The sequence below is a fragment of the Tamandua tetradactyla genome, chromosome 10, assembly GCF_023851605.1.
Source record: "Tamandua tetradactyla isolate mTamTet1 chromosome 10, mTamTet1.pri, whole genome shotgun sequence".
NCBI lineage: Eukaryota > Metazoa > Chordata > Mammalia > Pilosa > Myrmecophagidae > Tamandua > Tamandua tetradactyla.
This window is the reverse complement of record NC_135336.1, coordinates 31,044,890-31,060,388: the sequence shown is the minus strand read 5'-3', so window position 1 is coordinate 31,060,388 and position 15,499 is coordinate 31,044,890.

Here is a 15,499-nt window from a genome sequence, read left to right as displayed (position 1 = left end):
GATGGATTCTAGATTTTATCTCATTTCTTTGGATGGTCCAAAATTTCCATGTTTCTTGGTCTTGTAATCTTTTGTTGCACAGTACATTTTTAATGCAACTTTATTGAGATAGTCACATACCATGTAATCATCCAAAGTAAACACTCAGCTGTTCATAATATTAACACATAGTTGTGTATTCATCACCATCATCAATTTTAGACATTTTCATTACTCAAAAAATATATATAAATACAAAGGGACACCCAAAACATCCCATACCCATCATCCAACCCCCCATTATTTAATTATTTTGGTTGTTTTTTAAATCTATTTTCTGACAAATATTCACTGAATAAAGGAAGTATCAGTTAAAAGGTTTTCACAATCACACAGTCACACTGTTAAAGCTACATCACACTGTACTTTTAATATTTTAAAGTATAAATTCTGGGATTTTATAACTAGTTGTCTCCTAAGTTTGTGTCCACCTTGTGATATGACAGAAACCTTTTTGAATGCTAATAGTTAATCAAAACAATCTAACCAGGGCAAAAAGCACCTTTCACTCTTTATACGTTGTCTTTATTTAGTTAGTGGTCTCCTTCATGATTCATCTCTCCCATCAAGTAGATCAACTGGAGGCAAATGGAAAGTGTAGGGTCTTTTCAACCTATTTTTGTCCTTGGGTCTAAAATGAGTCTCCTGTAGACAGCATATAGATGGGGCCTGTTTTTAAATCTGTTCTGCCAGTCTATGTCTTTTAATTGGGAAGTTTAATCCATAAACATTTAATGTAAAAGGAGTACTTTCTTCTACCATTTTATCATGTCTAATTTTCTTCTCTTTTTACCTTTACTGATAGTCTTCATTTCTATACTCTTCACTAGACATCTCTGTTCTGTCTTTTCTTATCTTCCTGTAGTGCTCCCTTTAGTATTTCTTATAGAGCTGGTCCCTTGGTCACAAATTTTCTCAATGACTGTTTGCCCAAAATATTTTATCTCACCCTCATTTTTGATAAACGTTTTGCTAGGGTATAGAATTCTTGGTTGGCAGTTTTCCTCTTTCATAATCTTTTAAATATATCATACCACTGCCTTCTTGCTTCTTGGCTTCTGCTGAGAAATCCACACATAGTCTTATCAAGCTTCCCTTGTATGTGATGATTGCTTTTCTTTTGCTACTTTCAGAATTCTCTGTCTTTGACATTTGTCAATCTAATTAGCAAGTGTCTTGGAGTATGTCTATTTGGATCTGTTATGTTTGAGTTAGGATGCACTTCTTGGATGTATAATTTTATGTTTTTCATAAGAGATGGGAAATTTTCAGTGATTATTTCCTCAAATCTTTCACCTCTTTTTCCCTTCTCTTTTCCTTCTGGGACACCCATAACATGTATATTCATGTGCTTTATGTTGTCATTCAGTTTCCTGTGACCCTACTCATATTTTTCCATCCTTTTCCCTGTATTTTCTTTCATGTGTCAGATTTCAGGTGTCCAGTCCTTTAGTTCACTAATCCTTTCTTTTGCATCGTCAAATCAGTTGTTGTAGGTTTTTATTGTTTGTTTCATCCCTTCTATTGTGCCTTTCATTCCCATAAGTTCTGTGATTTGTTTTTCCAAACTTTTGAGTTCTTTTTTTGTTCACCCAATGTCTTCTTTATATCCCTCAACTCATTGATTTGATTTTTTATGATTTTGCATGTCTGCTTAAACATCCTGAATTAGTTGTTTCAACTCCTCAATCTTATTTGAAGTGTTGGTTTGTTCCTTTAACTGGGCCATATCTTCACTTTTCCTAGTATGACTCATTATTGTTTTCCTGGCACCTAGGTATTTGATTTCCTTAATTAGTTTATTCTGGATGTTGTTTCACTCTTTTACCTAGGGTTTTCTTGCTGGATGAATTTGTTCTCTATCTGTTCTTTGGCATTCAGTTTAAATTATTCCAGACCTCTAGCACAGGTTCTGTTTAACTGATCAGAATTTTTTAGTTCTTGTTTTTCTGTTTCTTACCCTGCCTATGTGGAGCCTTTCTGTGAGGAGAGTCTCTTCAGATACTATTGACCCCAGCCAGATTTTCCCAGATAAGAAAGGCCCACATCTCAGGAGGTAAGAGTAGCCAGCATCAGTATTCCCTGGAGGTGAGACCCAGCAGGTTGTCAGACTTTCCTTTGAAGCCTATAGATTCTGTGCATTTTCTATCCTGCCTAGCAGGTGGTACTTATTAGCCCACAGCTCCCCACCAGGGTAAAGTTATGCTGTGCCTTTAATTTCAGCAGATTCTCCCTGCCAGGGGTGTGGTTGAGACAGAGGCTAGGGTAGTAGGCAGGATTTTATTGCTTCTGCTTTCTAACCCCTGGGACCTGAATTCCCTGAAGAAGGGCTTCAACTTGAGCTGGGCCTTGCCCCCTTTTCTTGGGGAAGCATGCCCTTTAGGGGATTAACCCCTTTCACCTGATTTGTTACTTTGTCTCTTGGATATTCCTTAGTTCTGCCCTTGCCTGGGGCCATGCTGGAGCCTGAGGGTGCTTGCAGTTCTATCTAGTGAGCTATTAAGAAATTAAAAAAAAAAAAAAAAAAAAGCTTTTTAAGAGCCAGACCCCTGCTACCCAGGTTTGCCAATTAGAGCTTGAGTTGGTACATGGCTCTTTATATCCCCAGGATCTATGTTTCCCCTTTTCTTGGGGTCCAACACTTTTCCAGTATTTTGTGCAGTTCAAATCAAAAAGCCTCCATTTTCTTTTTTGTTTGTTTGTTTTGTTTTTGCCATCAGCCATGCCCCCGTCTGCTGGGGGTGGGGTGGGGAGTGGAACCCCTGGTTCCTTTAGTGCTTATTCCAGGTTTATCTGTGCCTGTTTTCAGTAATCAGAATTTGTTAATTAATTATGCAATTCGAACTTGGTTGAGCTAAGCCTTGCTGCTAGTGAAGTCTGTTTCCTTTCCCCTCAGGAACCAGCCTGCCATGTCTGTGGTGGAGGGTTGCTAGCTCCCATGGTTTGGTAGACTTACAGTTCTGTGTGGGATCTCAGCTGTTCCACCCCTTCCAGATTGGTGTTTGCTGTGTGTTTTGTCACTGTTGTCCCTCCAGCAGTTGTTCCTTACAGTTCTAGGCTATTTACTAGCTGATCTGGAGGATGAACTAAATTCCACACCTTACTATGCCACCATCTTTCCCTCAAGTCCAGTGCTGGGTCCTTTCTGTCTTATGTGAGCCTGCTTTTTCTCCTGGGCTTTTGTTCACTAGAGACCTCAGGAATTCTCGATTTACAGTTCATAGGAGTTTGAGTCTATGCCCCCTCCAGTCCCTTGGTGTTATTTAATGCAGATAGTCCTTTGTGCTGCATTATTTCAACTTGATTGTTTCTCACATTGTCCAGCTTTGTCCAAGGGACTACTCTACCCTCAGGGAAAACTCTGGGATGGAGAGCCTGAGAAACATTCCTGGATTCAGTCTCTTCAACTTCCACTTGCTATACATGCACCATGGTAAACACACAGGGGTCACTGCTTCGTCTGGAGCAGTGTCAGGGGCCCACAGTGGGAGTTCAATCTGGCTCCACCCTGCATTTGTGGGGGCAGCAAAGGCACCAGGAACTTCTTCAATGGTTTTCGAACTTGTGTTTTCTTGATTCAGCACTTACCCAATTAATGCAACACTTGAACTTTTTTCCTTAGTTTTAAGGAAGGTTGCTGTCTCTAAGATTCCTCTTCCACCTTTGCCCCACTGGAGCTGGAACAGTGCTAGCCCTCAGAAAAGGCTCCTGTGATCTGAAGTAACTGATCAGAAGTAGAGATCTTGAATCAGACCACACACCCCTCATGTTTGGAGGATTAGTACTTTATGTCTCACTCTCAAACCAGCAGGCTGTAGCAGAAGTCTGACCTGTGGTCCCCATTGTTGCCAATTACAAATCTGGGGAAAGCAAGATGGTACCCACAGCAGAGAGGGAGAAATTCACTGGCATTACTGCAAATTAACAGCCTCTTTTTCCCACTCTTTCCTGGATACTGCACAGTGCTCCCCTGGACTCTAGCATTTAAAAGTGGTTGATTCAGATGGTTCCTGCCAGTTCAATAATTATTTTGGTGAAGTGATTTATTCTTGGAGTTTCCCACTCCACCATCTTCCCATAATTTCCTAAACCAGTTTTCTTACCTTGTAAAATTCATTCAATTTTCCTGGATTTATTTTTTTTCACCTATAGAAGGGGTATAAAAGCTGAATTCATTACTTTAGATGATATTATGAGAATGAAACAAGATAATGTATGTGAAAGTGATTTCTAGACTTGCAAATTCAATATAAATATATGTAATCATCATTGTGTTTACCTTGACGTTATCAGATCCCATATATTGTACCTGCCTCTAGGCCTAATATACAGTATTTACAATGTCTCATTTAAACACTCAGTTATATTCCTACTGCCAATAATGACTTTTGGAAAGGAAGGGAATTTGAGATGCCCTATATGCTTTACTTAAATAGTTGGTAGATCAACCAATTGGTATATTCCTGTTTTCAAAGCACATCAAGAAAAAATATTTTATAACTCTTCATAGTCTTTATGGTTCCTAGAAAATTAATCAATACTTTCATATTTTCAATATACTAGGTATATATAAAGCCTTTTTATTTATGTCTTGGAAAACTTTCACTTAGTGTAAGTAAATTGAAAGATGTGTTCATCTAAATTATTTCTCATCATTTACCTGAACTTGGAAAAAAATTATACCAAGTGAAAAAATGTAGCAACAAAAATATGGGTATCCTTTAAATATCAACTTTCATAGCAAATATTCAGGAATCACAGTGCACACCCATTTCCCCAAAGGTGGAAATAAGCACAATTCAACATTAATTGCGTGTATATGTGTATATATATATACATTTTAAGTGTATATATACATATATATTTTTTAACCAGGAAATATCCATTTATTTGCAGATAGAGGTATGGGACATCCATATGTTATGATGGTTAGGTTCTGGTGTCAACTTGGCCAAGTGACTATACCCAGTTGTCTGGTCAGGCAAGCATTGGCCTGACCATTTCTGCAAGGATATTTGTGGCTGGCTGATAAACCAGAGGCTAGTGTATTAAATTATCAGTAAGTTGATTGAACATGTGACTGACTACATCTGCAATCAACTAAGGTGCACCTCCCGCCAACAAGATAATCTAATCATTTGAAGACTTTTAAGGGAGAAGAGAGACTTTTTCAATGCTTCTTCAGCCAGTGAGCATCTCCTGTGGAGTTTGTTCAGACCCTTCATTGAAGCTGTCTGCTTCACAGCCTGCCCTGTGGATTTTGGACTCTTTCATTCCCACAACTGTGTGAGACACCTTGATAAATCTCATATTTACATATATTTCCTGTTGGCTCTTTCTCTAGAAAACCCTGATTAATACAGCTTGGTAGCAGTAGTGGTTTTGAGAAACAGAATCTTAAAAATGAGTTTTTACAATTGGTTTTCTACTCTGATTGAACTGAGGCACTAGTGACTCTGTTTCCAATAATCAAGATGGCACTAACTCTCCATGGGATGATTTTGCAAAAGAGAGCTCAAAATATCACCATTAGATTCTGCTAATTGCACACTTATATGAGGCAACGCTCTGGGTGAGTGTTTTGGCACTTTTATGGAGTTTTGTGGAATTAAGAGATATAATGACATTGGCTAGTTGTTGTTAGATATGCTGGATACAGTGATGAAAGTAAGGGATGAGCTGAAGGCTTCAAATTTGCGACTTAAGTGCCATATGAATGATGTAAGTTTCCATGTTTGCCCTGAAAGAAAATCTTATTTCCTGTGGTTGCAGACTTGAGATCTCTTTAAACCAGGCACTAAGCCTCATTGTGTGAGTAATAGATTTACTAGGAAAACCAAAATCTCAAACATGCAGGGTGTCTAATGTTAAAGTAATGGCTTTGATTGGAAAAGAATGGGATCCTGAAATTTGGGATGGCAACATATGGCTTGATAATGATGATGATGGGTAGATGGACTCTCTGGAATCTACTGAGCCTTTGTTAGATAGACCTATAGGGGACATGCCTTGAGGAAGACACTTCCTGACCTCCATACTTCCTTGAGAAAACAGTTTCCCAGTCTCCAGTCTGCCCAGATGAGTCTACCATCCAACCTCTACCTAACAAGATTAATTAACCCTTCAGTGCCTGATAACCCTGTAACCACCTCTCCTGGGGAAACAGCCCTTACTCCTCCATCTGGCGGGATTAATCCTGTTTCACCAGATAAAAGTGCAGTGGGATGCCCTGGGGTAATTGGCTTGAAAGATACTTCTATATCTTTTCATGATCCACTCTTACCACTCCTCTTTTCTTCAAGACCTATAACTAGGCTAACATCCCAACAGGCCCTGAAAGGGGAGGTATAAAGTGTGACCCAACAGACCCTGAAAGGGGAGGTATAAAGTGTGACCCATAAAGAATGATATACTTCAAAATAACTGATTGACTTTTCCAATCAATATAGACAGAAATCAGGGGAATATGTGTGGGAATGGATATTAAGGGTGTTTGATAATGGTGGAAGAAATATAAAATTGGAATCAAGCTGAATTTATTGACATGGACTCACTAAGCAGAGATTCTGCATTCAATGTTGTAGCTTGGGCTTAGAAAGAGCACTAGCAATTTGTTTGGATGGTTGGCTGAAACATGGATCAAAAGGTTACCAATATTACCTGAGTCAAAATACGATGGTACCATATGGATGAGGGGACCCAGAGGCTTAAAGCAACTGCAATGTTAGCATGGATTTATCGTGGAAAACCTGCTCACACACAGCAGGAATGCCCAGAGGACACACTTTTCACCAGAACCTTGAGAAATAAATTCATGAGACTAGCTCCATCACCCATAAAGAGTTCTGTAGTCACCCTTCTCTATAAGTTAGATATTACTGTGGGAAGCTGTGACTGAGCTGGAATCCTTAAATAGAGTGGGGATGATCGAACCCCGAGTTGGTATAACCATGTGGCAACAGTTAATCACTATAGACAAGGTAGGTGTGGCCATCATAATGGACAACAGAGTCAAAATAGCAGTCAAAATAATCTGGCTCATAGAAACTTGTGGCATTGGATCATGGGGTTCCTAGAAGTAAAATAGATGTGTAGTCTACTACATTCTTATCTGAGCTGTAAAAGCAAAACAGTTCTAGGTCAAGTGAACACAAGTCTAACCTGAATTGCAAAAACAGAGAGTCACAGCCATGTAATGAATTGCTAGACTTGAGACAGACCCAGAGCCTCTTGAATGAGGGAAGGGCAGGGTATCCTTGGAGAAGGAACCTTTAATATTGCCCAAATTCACACTCTTAAACTTCCTTCCATCCTTTCCCAAGGGAACCTATGGCCTTTTACAAGGGTGACTGTATTGGGGAAAAGAAAATGATAAGATATTTCGGGGATTATGAGACAATGGCTCAGAAATGACACTAGTTCCAGGTGACTCAAAATGTCACTCTGGTCCACCAGTAAGCATAGGGGCTTATGGAGGTCAGGCAATCAATGGAGTTTTAACTCGGGTACATCTCACAGTTGTGTGCAGTGAGTCCCCAGACCCATTCTGTGCTCATTTTCCCAGTTCTAGAATGCATGATCAGAATCAACATAATCAGCAACTGGCAGAATCCCCACATTGGTTCTCTGACTCATAGAGTGAGGGCTATTATGGTAGGAAAGGCCAAGTGGAAGCCACTAGAATTGCCCCTACCTTGCAAAATAGTGAATCAGAAGCAATACTAGATTTTTGGAAGGATTTCAGAGATTAGTGCCACTCTTAAGGACTTGAAGGATACAGGAGTGGTGATTCCCATCACATCCCCATTCTACTCTTCTATTTGGCTTGGGCAGAAAACAGATGCATCTTGGAGGTTTATGGTTTATGGTTTATTAGCATAAACTTAACCAGGTGGTGACTCCAATTGCAGCTGCTGTTCCAGATGTGCTGTCATTGCTTGAGCAAATCAACATATCACATGGTACCTGATATGCAGCTATTGATCTGGCAATTGCCTTTTCTCAATAGCTGTCAGTAATGACCACCAGAAACAGTTTGCATTCATCTGGCAAGGCCAGCAGTATATGTTCACTGTCCTGCCTCAGGGATATATCAACTCTCTAGCCCTATGTCATGATCTTGTCTGCGGGGAACTTGATGATTTCTCTTTCCCACAAGATATTGCATTGATTCATTATATTGATGATATGTAGAATGGACCTAGTGAGCAAGAAGATGCAACTACTGTAGACTTATTGGTAAGGCATTTGTATGTCAAGGGGTGGGAGATAAATCCAACAAAAATACAGGGGCCTTTCACCTCAATGAAATTTTTAGGTATCCTTACCCTTCTAAAGTGAATGATAAGCTGTTGCATCTGGCTTCTCCTCTGACCAAAAAGGAGTCACAATGTTGTTGGTTTCTTTAGAGGGAATTTATTGTGTAACCAGAAAAGCTGTTTTGAGTGGGAACCAGAACAAGAGGAGACTCTGTGACATGTCCAGGCTGCTGTACTAGCTGCTTTGCCACTTGGGCCATATGACCCAGCAAATCCAATGGTGCTGAAAGTGTCAGTGGCAAATAGGGTTGCTGTTTGAAGACTTTGGCAGGCCACTATAGGAGAATCACAATGCAGACCCTTAGGATTTTGAGCAAAATCTTACCGTCTGCTGCAGATAACTACTCTCCTTTTGAGAAACAGCTTTTGGCCTGCTGCTGGGCCTTAGTAGAGGCTGAACATTTAACCATGGGCTGCCAAGTTACCGTGAGACCTGAATTGCCTATCATGAGCTTGGTGTTGTCTGACCCACCAAGCCATAAAGTTGGGTATGCACAGCAGCAATCCATCTTAAAGGAAATGGTATATAAAAAATAGGGCTTAAGTAGGTCCTGAAGGCACAAGTAAATTACATGAGAAATTGATAGCCCCCACTCCTGACAATTAACTTCTCTTTCCCAGATCAGAGCTATGGCCTCTTGGGGAGTTACATACCAGTCAGTTGACTGAAGAAGAGAAAACTTGGACCTGGTTTACAGGTGGTTCTGCATGAAATTCAAGGTCCACCTGGAAATGACTCACTGCTGCACTACAATCCCTTTCTGAGATGTCCTTAAAGGACAGTGGTGAGGAGAAATCCTCCCAGTGGAAGCTTGAGTGCTGCACCTGGTTGTTCAGTTTGCATGATAGGAGAACTGGTCAGAGGTGCATTTGTATACTGATTCATGGGCTCTTGCTAATTGTTTGGCTGGATTGTTAGGGACTTGGAAGGAGTATGATTGGAAAATTGGTGATGAAGAGGTTTGTGGATAGACCTGTCTGAGTGGGCAAAGAATATGAAGATATTTATGTCACATGTGGATGCTTACCAGAGGGTGACTTCACCAGACGAAGGTTTTAATAATCAAGTGCATAAGATAACCCATTCTGTTAATACAAGTTATCCTCTAACCTTGAGCAGTCCTGCCATTGCCCAATGGGCTCATGAACAAAGTGGACATGGTGGTAGCTATGGAGGTTTTACATGGGCTTAGCAACATGGACTTCCACTCACCAGGGCTGACCTGGGTATGGCCACAGCTGGGTGCCAAATCTGCCAGCAGCAGAAACTCACACTCAGTCCCTGATGTGGCACTATTCACTGAGGTGATCAGTCTACCTGGTGGCGGGTTGATTGTACTGGACCACTTCCATCATGGAAAAGGCATCAGTTTGCTCTAACTAGAATAGATACATACTTCAGATATGGGTTTGCCTTCCCTGCACACAACTTGTCCACAAAAACTACCATCTTTGGACTTACAGAATGTCTTTTCAACCATCATTGCTGTTGATGTAATTGTTATTCCACTCATCATTGCTTCTGATCAAAGAACCCACTTAACAGCAAATGAAGTGCAAGATGGGCATATGCTCATGGAATTCTCTGGTCTTAACATGTTCCCCATTACCCAGAGACAGTTGTGTTGATAGAACTGTGAAATGGTCCTTTGAAGACCCAATTACTGTGCCAATTAGGTGGCAATACCTTGCAGAGCTGGAGCAGTGTTCTCCAGGAGGCTGTGGATGCTCTGAATCAGCATCCACAATAGGGTACTGTTACTCCCATAGCCAGGATTCATGGGTCCAGGAATCAAGAGTTGGAAATGGAAATGGCACCACTTGCTATCACCCCTAATGATCCACTAGGAAAATTTTTGTTTTCTGTCCCTGAAATCTTAAGCTCTGCTGGTCTACAGGTCTTAGGTCCAAAAAGGGAAGTGCTCCTACCAGGAGACACCACAATGATTCCATTGAAGTTGGAAGTTTAAATTGTTACCTGGCCATTTTGGGCTTTTCGTGCCACTGAATCAACAGACATGAAAGGGTATTACTTTTCTGCATGCGGTGATTGATCCTGAATATCAAGGGGAAATAGGACTGCAACTACACAATGGAGGTAAAGAAGAGTTTTCTTGGAATATAGGTGATCCCCTAGGGCGTCTCTTAGTACTAACATTCTCTGGACTAAAGTCAATGGTAAACTGCAACAACCCAATCCAGGCAGGACTACCAATGACCCAGAACCTTCAGGAATGCAGATTTAGGTCACCCCACCTGGCAAAGAACTTCAGCCAGGTGAAGTGCTTGCTGAGGGCAAAGGGATCATGGAATGGGTAGTAGAAGATGGTGTTGATAAATGCTAACTATGATCATGTGACCACTTACAGAAATGAGGTCTGTGATTACATGACTATTTCCTCCCTGTTTTATTATGAGTTTGTTTGCATTTATACATAAACAAATATCTTGTTTTCCTCTTATCATCTAAGTTGTACTGTTCATGTTACAATATTTAAGTCATAGAATATGAAGTTTAAGAGTAAATATTACCTAAGGACTTGCACCCTATTCTGGAGAGATGCAGTGCATTTCCAGTTATATGCAGGACACTTGAAAATTGTTAGGTGAAATGTGTTATTGTGTTCTATTTGGAAATTAAGCACGTTGCATGGTGATGTGTATGACTGCCAAGTTGACAAGGGGTGGACAGTGATGATTAGGTTCTGGTGTCAACTTCACCAAATGATTGTGCCAGTTGTCTGGTCAGACAAGCACTGGCCTGACCGTTACTACCAGGATATTTCATGACTGTTTGATAAATCAGAAGGTTGGTGTATTAAATCATCAATCATTGGTTGCATCTTTGGCTGATTACATCTGCAATCGACTAAGGCATGTCTCCCACCAATGAGGTAATCCAGTCAGTTTAAGGCTTTTAAGGGAGGAGAGAGGCTTTTTCAATGTTTTTTCAGCCAGTGAGCATCTCCTGTGGAGTTCATCCAGACTCTTCATTGGAGTTGTCATCTTCACAGCCTGCTCTGTGGATATTTAACTTTTCCATTCCCACAGTAGTGTGAGACACCTTTATAAATCTCATATTTATGATATCTCCTATTGTTTCTGTTTCTCTAGAGAACCCTGACTAATACATATGTGTTCAGCATTTGTTGTAATAGCATATGCAGAAACCAAAAGAGACAATGAAAAACCAAAAGTGGCAATGCCAATTTTTCTATGTTTTATCTTTTCAACTTTTTTCAGCTTATAAACAATGAATGTGCATTTTCTCCATGGCGTATATGAGATTTTCATAAGATGAGGCATCTGTGACAAAGCTATTTATTTCTAATCTCCACATTAAAATCCATACCTCTGTATTTATTGTGTAGGTAAGGCCCTAGAGCACCATCAGCTGGCTATTTCCAACCCATTTCAACATGTGCTAAACCCTTTTGCATTTTATTTAATTATTAACATGTCATGAGTTTTTTAATGATGGACTTTTAAAAAGTCTTTTTGTACTATCCCATTCTTTGTGTTACTGCCAGTGAACTGTGAAAAAAAGTCCTCAGAAGTATGTAAAATATGCAGCATAGGCACAAATTAGGGAACAATAAAGTCTGCTGATTGGGGGCACTATGGAGGAAGTAATCTTTGAGATGGATGTGAGAGAATGAGCATGGATTTCCAGAAAGAGAAAGAAGGTAGAATTTTTATTAGGAGAAAATGGATGAGGATGTTGAAATGATGAGACATGGAAAGGCTAACAAAGGTCAGATTATACACAGTCAGTTGAGGAGCTTGTACTTAATTTTATAGTAAAATCAGATGTGGTGAAGGATATTTTAAGCAACAATTTTATTGAACTATAATTCATGTACCATAAAATTCACCTTTCAGTATGCAAATCATTGGCTTTTTATATATTTACAAGAGCTGTGGAACAATCACTACCTTTCAAAGCATTTTCATTTTCCCCAAAAGAAGCAGTGTACCTATCAACTGCCATTCTCCTTATCCCCTTTCCTAGCCCCTGACAAACACTAATCTACTTCACTCATCTTACTGTTTCTATGGTCTTGCCTATTCTGGAAATTTTATGTAAATGGAACTGTTCAATATGTGATTTTTTGTGATTGCCTTCTTTCACTCATCATAATATTTTCAAAGTTCATCCATGTAGCAATACTTTGCTACTTCTTTTGGATGAATAATACTCCATTCTATGGATATAATACATCTTGTTTGTCTATCATGGATGGGCATTTGGATTGCTTTTTGAGCATTTGATGGGCATTTTGAGGCTATTATGATTAATGCTGCATGAGTATTTGTGTAAAAGTTTTATGTGGACTTTTATTTCATTTCTTTTAGGAATATACTTAGGAGTTGAATTGCTGGACAATATTTAGCTTTTTGAGGAATTGCAAAATTATTTTCCAATGTGGCTGCATAGTTTTCCTTTCCCATCAGCAAAACATAAAGGTTCCAATTTCTCTACATCTTGTTAACACTTGTTATTGTCTGACTTTATTTTAGTCATATTAATGCATGTGTAGTGGTATCTTATTGTGATTTTTATTTGCATTTCCCTGATGAGTAATGATCTTGAGCTTTTTTTCCATGTGCTTATTGGCCATTTGTGTGTCTTCTTTGTAGAAATGTCAGTTCAATTCCTGTCTGTTTTTTTTTTTTTTTTGGATTACTTGTCTTTTTATCCTTTAATTATTAGATTTCTTTATATATTCTAGCTATGTCCTTTATTAGGTATATGATCTGCAAATATGTTCACTCATTCTGTGGGTTGGTATCTGTGCTGGTTTGAAAGGATTATGTACCCTAGAAAACTCACGTTTTAATCCTTATCTGTCTTGTGGAGGCAGTCATTTCTTTTAAACCCTATTCAGTGTTGTAGGTTGGAAACTAGATTATGCCCACAGAGATGTGACACACTCAATTGTGGGTATTAACCTTGATTAGAGGGAGATTTGACTCCACCCATTCCAGGTGGGGCTTGGTTAGTTTACTGGAATCCTTTAAGAGGAAACATTTTGGAGAATGCTTCAGAGCCACAGAGCCCATGCAGCCAGAGACCTTTGGATATGAAGAAGGAATATCCCCCTGTGAGAGCTTCATGAAACAAGAAGCCTGGAGAAAAAGCTAGCAGACCCATGTTCAACATGTGCCTTTCCAGTTGAGAGAGAAAGCGAGAACTTCATTGGCCTTTCTTGAGTGAAAGTAACCTCTTGTTAGTGCTGTAATTTGGACATTTTGTATTGCTTTAATTTGGACATTTTCATGGTCTTAGAATTATAAACTTGCAACTTAATAAATTCCTCCTTTTAAAAATTGTTCTGTTTCCAACATATTGCATTCTTGCTGCTTTCAAATTGGAATAGTATCCTTTGAAGTACAAATGTTTTAAAATTTTATGAAATCCAATTCATCAACTTTTTTTTTCTCTCTTTTCTTATTTTTTATTTTTTACATGGGCAGGCACCGAGAATCGAGCCCAGCTCTCCTGTATGGTCCAGCGAGAACTCTGCCTGCTGAGCCACCGGGGCCCACCTAACTTTTTCCTCTTGTTTCTTGTGTTGTAGATGTCATATCTCAAGAACCATTGCCTAATCTAAGGTTTATTCTTGTGTTTTCCCCTGTTTTATATATTTCTCTTTTACATTTAGGTCTTCAATATATTTTACACTGATTTTTGTATAAAGTGTGAAGTAGGGTTTCAACTTCATTCTTTTTCATGTGGATATTCAGTTGTCCTAACACCATTATTTTTGACAATTATTCTTTCCCTCTTTAAATTGTCTTGACACTCTTGAAAATAAACTGAATATAAAAGTAAAGGTCTTAAAAAAAAAAAGTAAAGGTCTTTCTCTATGAATTCTATTCCAATGATCTGTAAAACATACAGATTTGTACCATTACCACACTACCTTAATTACTGTCACTTTGTAGTAAGTTTTGGAATTAGGAGGTGTGAATACTCCAACTTTGTTATTTATTTTTAGATTTCTCCTAAAATTTCCATTAGAATTTTAGGATAAGCTTGTTGATTTCTGAAATAAAAAGACAGTTGAGATTTTTAGAGGTATTGTGTCAAATCTGTAGGTAAGTTTGGGAGGTGTTGCCATCTTAACCATGTTAAGTCTTCCAATCCATGAACATGGGATGTCTTTTTCATTTATTAAGTTCTTCTTTAATTTCTGTCAACAATGTTTTGTAGTTTTCAGTGTGCAAATTTTGCACTTCTTTTGTTCCTAAATATTTTCCATGATATTGTCAATGGAATTTTCTTAATTTCATTTTCAGATTGTTCATTGTTAGTGAATAGTAATACAATTTAATTTGCATATTGATATTGTATTCTATTACCTAGCTTAAATAAATTATTGGTTCTATTTATTTTTATTCTTTAGGTTTATATAATACAAAGGAATGTCACCCTCAAATATGACATCCTTTCCAATCTGGATGCCTTCTATTTCCTTTCTTATGAAATTACCCAGGCTAGAGCCTCCATTACAATAATGAATAGAAGTGGCAAGAGTGGACATCATTATCTTGTTTCTGATCTTAGGAAGATGACATGCAGTCATTTGCCATTATGTATAATGTCAGATGTGGGTTTTTTACAGATGCATTTTATGAGGTTGTAGAAGTTTCTTTACATTCCTTCTTTGTTGAATGCTTTTATAATGAAAGGTTGTTGGATTTTGTCAAGTGCTTTTTCTCTGTCTGAGATGATCAAGTGGTTTTTAGTACTTTGTTTGATTAATATGGTGTATTGATTAATTTTTTTATGTCCTGAGCCAACCTTGCATTTTGGGGGTAATTGTTTGTGGTTATAATACTATTATATATGTTATTGGATTCAGTTTGCTAATATTATATTGAGGATTTTTGCATATATATTTATAAAGAATATTGATCTTCACTTTTCTTGTAATTTGTTTGCCTGGTTTACTTATAAAGGTATTACTATCATTATAGAAAATGCTGGAGAATTTTATGCAAACTTAACTTGCTTAGGAACAAATAATATTTCACTGAGATCATTCCAGACAATGGTAGAGTAAAAGATGTGAAGATATGAGGGGTAAGACATAGAATCTGGGAGACAAGAGAGGAAATAATGAAATGACCCAAAC